This window comes from Armigeres subalbatus, chromosome 2 (assembly GCF_024139115.2).
Source record: "Armigeres subalbatus isolate Guangzhou_Male chromosome 2, GZ_Asu_2, whole genome shotgun sequence".
Lineage (NCBI taxonomy): Eukaryota > Metazoa > Arthropoda > Insecta > Diptera > Culicidae > Armigeres > Armigeres subalbatus.
The window spans coordinates 424,322,509-424,327,505 of NC_085140.1; the positions used below are offsets into that span (position 1 = coordinate 424,322,509).

The window sequence follows — 4,997 nt, forward strand, 5'->3', positions numbered from 1 at the left end:
GATAAATGTACTGTACGATCAAGGTATACTGTGGTGTCGAACAGTAGGAAAATGTATATAACAGTTCGGTCTGAATATAAGGAATAAAACGACGTCGAATCACTTTGGTTCTGACCCTGAACAAATCAAGATCGTTTCTGTGCCTTCAACCCAACCGAAACATAAACCCTTATTTAAAGCTATTAGAGCTTTGAGTGATTGTAAGTATCGAGAGACTGAAAAGTGGCGACGAGGAAAAATACCAGCAGAGTTTTTTTTTTTTATTAATTTCAAATCTTTCCAACTGACTCCATTGCGGGAAAATTTCGCGAGTGTAAGTGCCAGGATTTAGTCCAACGCTATTATAGTGACTCGGTTTTATATTATCAATAATACCGCTTACTAAGTTTGCAGAAAACGGAATTGTGTTAATATCGTAATAAAATAAAACGTGTCAGTGGCAAAGAGATAGCGTTTTTGTTCTTCGATACAGCCATTTTGGTGATGGCGCTTAGATAACTCAATTGATAACAAACGCTTTTGTTTGTCTGTAATAGCGCTCAATAGCCTTTGTTCCTCTTTTAAAACGGCAGAGGATTGAAGAATTAGTGCATTTTCACATAAGAATCTAAGTCCGTATTCTCTTTCCTCCCATATAAAGCAATTCATCCGTACACGTGCTGTGGTGATACTAGCCGAAATCGACGATAGAAACCTAATAAAGTGACCGAAGTTCCATCCACCAAAACCAGCTAGTGCTCCCGTCAGCTGGAAATATTCCTGGTGGATTTCTGGCGGTTTACATCGTTTTCGTACACGCTGGGGTGAAATCAATCTACGAGTGGAAGGACGACTACCTACTAACGAAGAGAACGAGGTAACCGGTCGGCAAAGGTCAGACACTATCGGAACGTCGGCGAAGGTCGGACGCTATCATTGGAAGGTTAGGGTGAGTCAACATTTTTATCTAATTAAAAAAACAGGGAAAGGTTTTAGACTTTATTCTTTTCATACTGTTTTACAATGGCTACGGTAGGCATGGCTACGTCTATTGAACCCTACCGTAGAGGCATTTCTTTTGCAGAGTGGATCGAAAGACTTGAATTTTTCTTTGAAGCTAACAATATTCAAGAAAATATGCGTAAGCCCCATTTTATTACTCTTGGTGGGGCAGTAGTTTATAAAGAATTAAAATTGTTGTATCCCAATACCAAGATAACTGAAGTCGATTATAGCGACATGGTTGCCCGTCTCAAGACTAGGCTGGACAAAACTGAATCGGATTTGATTCAGCGTTTTAAATTTAACAATCGAGTACAGCTGCCGGACGAGTCCTTGGAGGACTTTGTATTATCGGTAAAATTACAGGCTGAATTTTGCTCATTTGGTGACTTTAAGGAGTTGGCAATCAGAGACCGCATTGTAGCTGGGGTCAAAGAAGTTTCATTGCAACAAAGGCTGCTAAATGAGGAAAATTTAACTTTAAAGGTGGCCGAAAAAATAATCACAACTTGGGAGATGGCTGGGGCAAATGCCAGATCATTGGGAGTGCCTATAATTGGCAAGCAAATGAATAAACTTTTAACCACTTATGCGATTGCAAACCGTGAAGTTGAACAAGTGGCCTCAATGAGGGGTCCTGTTAAAAGTAGGCTAGGGACAAAACCATATGACAAGAATCACTCGTTTAACAATTTTGTGGGAAAAGACAGACTGGGAGAAAGTTCTCGTCCAGGAAATTGGAGGAAAGGACAAGATAAGAGGCGTCCCGATTATTCGGGTTATACATGTGATTTTTGCGGTGCCAAAGGGCATATTAAACGAAAATGCTTTAGACTAAAAAATCTACGACGTGATGCTGTTAATCTGGTGGAGTCTCACAAACCAGGACCTAGTGCAGATAGGCATCTAAATGAGCTTCTGAGCAGAATGACAACCAAGGACTCCGATACTGAAGACGAGGATGACAATAATGACACAGGTGAATTATCTTGTATGTTGGTGTCGTCCATAAACAAAATAAACGAACCATGCTTAATAGATTTGATTGTTGATGGTAAATTAGTTACTATGGAAGTGGATTGTGGCTCAGCTGTCTCGGTAATGAGCAAAGGTCAATACTTAGCTACTTTTGGGAAACCCTTACAGAAATGCACTAAACAGTTGATTGTAGTAAATGGATCCAAATTAAAGATCGAGGGGGAAGCTACAGTTTTAGTTCAATACAAAGGAGTTGAGGTAAACTTGAAGTTGTTAGTTTTGAATTGTTCTAATAATTTCATCCCATTATTCGGCCGGACTTGGTTGGACAAATTTTTCTCTGATTGGAGACAATATTTTGCTAATATATCTGTGATAAATAGTATGACGGAGCAGAAAAATGCCAAAATTGTAGAGGAAATTAAACAAAAGTTTAGTGTAGTTTTTAGGAAAGATTTTTCCTGTCCTATCAAAGGTCACGAGGCAGAATTAGTTTTGAAAGACGACACGCCAATTTTTAAAAAAGCCTACGACGTCCCCTACCGGCTTAGGGGTAGAGTTGCTAGTTATTTAGACAAACTAGAAAAGGAAAATGTGATAACTCCAGTGAAAACAAGCGAATGGGCTTCACCAGTGGTAGTAGTGATAAAGAAAAATAACGAGATCAGGCTTGTTATTGATTGTAAAGTTTCAATCAACAAAAAAATAATACCGAATACATATCCTCTCCCTACAGCGCAAGATGTTTTTGCTGGATTGGCTGGATGCAAATGTTTCTGTGCACTGGACTTGGAGGGGGCCTATACGCAATTAGCCTTATCTAAGAGATCAACGAAATTTATGGTGATAAACACTCTAAAAGGTCTGTATGCGTATCATAGGCTCCCCCAGGGTGCCTCGTCCAGTGCGTCGATATTCCAGCAGGTAATGGATCAGGTATTAAGTGGGATTGAACATGTTTTTGTTTATTTAGATGATGTGTTGATCGCAGGTAAAGACCTGGAGGAATGCTATAAAAAACTTATTCTAGTTCTTGAAAGACTGTCTGAGGCGAATATTAAAGTTAACTTGGAGAAATGTAAGTTTTTTGTTACAGAGCTAACCTTTTTGGGACACATTATTGGAGAAAAAGGTCTAATGCCATGCCCAGATAAAATTACGACTATTAAGAATGCAAAAGTACCTAGAAATGTTACAGAACTAAAGTCATTCTTGGGGCTAATCAACTATTACCATAAATTTATTCCACACTTGTCGTCTAAACTATACAATTTGTATCATTTGTTAAAAAAAGATGTTAAATTTGTCTGGAGCGATTCGTGTCAAGCCGCCTTTGAAGAAAGCAAAAACTCACTTTTGAAGGCCGATTTCCTTCAATTTTTTACCCTACAAAACCATTAGTTGTGGTATCAGACGCATCGGGCTATGGCCTTGGAGGGTAATCGCACATATCGTGGACAGTATTGAAAAACCTATATCTTTCACATCTTTTTCGTTGAATGACGCACAAAAAGCTTATCCCATACTCCATTTGGAAGCATTGGCTCTGGTCTGTACAATTAAAAAATTTCATAAATTTCTATATGGACAAAATTTTATAGTATACACTGACCATAAACCCTTGGTAGGCATATTCGGAAAGGCGGGTAAGAACTCGATTTTTGTGACAAGACTGCAGCGATTTGTTCTTGAACTTTCCATTTATGATTTTGAAATTAGGTACAGACCATCGGCCAAGATGGGTAATGCGGATTTCTGCTCTAGATTCCCCCTGATTCAAGCGGTTCCGACAGAATATGATGTAGATTATGTGTCTAGTATAAATTTTAGCAATGAGTTTCCTATGGATTTTTCAGCTATAGCGGATGCTACAAGAAATGACGAATTTCTCACTAAAGTAATTGCCTTCTGGCAGAGTGGTTGGCCGGAAAGGATTGAGAAAAGGTTTATGGATGTCTACTCAAATCAACAGGAGTTAGAGGTGGTAAATGATTGCTTGTTATACAAGAATAGAATAGTGATACCAAAACACATGCAAAGCGGTGTTTTGAAGTTATTGCATGCTAATCATTTGGGTATAGTCAAAATGAAGCAGCAAGCAAGGCAATATGTGTATTGGTTCGGTATCAATTCTGATATCGAACAATATGTAGAAAATGTGACGTTTGTAACTGCATGGTGATTGCACCTAAACCAAAACAACTATCCAAATGGATTTCAACTACCAGACCTTTCAGTCGTATACACATAGACTTTTTCTATTTTAACCACCATACTTTTCTTCTCGTCGTGGACAGTTATTCCAAATGGTTAGAGATAATTTGGATGAGAAAAGGAACTGATTGTGTTCAAGTGTTGATGAAATTGGTTGAAATATTCACCAGGTTTGGGTTACCAGATATTTTAGTTTCAGACGGGGGACCTCCATTTAATTCTTATAGCTTCAAGCAATTTTTGGAAAGGCAAGGGATAATTGTCCTAAAAAGTCCACCTTACCACCCGTCTAGCAACGGCCAGGCGGAAAGATCGGTGAGAACGGTAAAGGAAGTACTAAAAAAATTTCTACTAGATCCGGATTTAATGGAGTTGAAATTGGAGAACCTTATTAATCTGTTTTTATTCAATTATCGAAATACAATTTCATCCCAGGGGGAATTCCCTTCAGGTAAAATTTTCTCTTATACACCAAAAACACTGGTCGACCTCATCAACCCTAAAAAGGGACATAAGAACTATTTATCCATGCCTCATGCCAATGATCAGTTCCCAGAAACTAAGTTGGCGGAACAACCCAGTTTTTTAGAAAATCTCATTGAAGGGGATGAGGTGTGGTATAAAAACAATAATCCTAATGTAAAAGAACGTTGGTTGAAAGCAACTTTTATAAAAAGATTTTCAATCAACACATTTCAGATTATCATTGGAAACGCGCCAATCATGGCCCATCGGGACCAGCTCAAAATGAGTAAAAGCAAGCCGCAATCCAACGTAGTCATCTCAATGAGTAGTTCAGAGGTGTCGCCAATGGGCGACACAAG

The 4,997-nt window shown here is 38.6% G+C and overlaps 1 long non-coding RNA gene across 1 annotated transcript; it reads left to right on the plus strand.

Moving 5' to 3' along the window:
* LOC134217862 (uncharacterized) lies at nt 1-4,997 on the plus strand. The gene is made up of 3 exons (XR_009981170.1): nt 1-200; nt 641-928; nt 4,873-4,997. It is a non-coding gene; the product is annotated as an uncharacterized LOC134217862 (long non-coding RNA).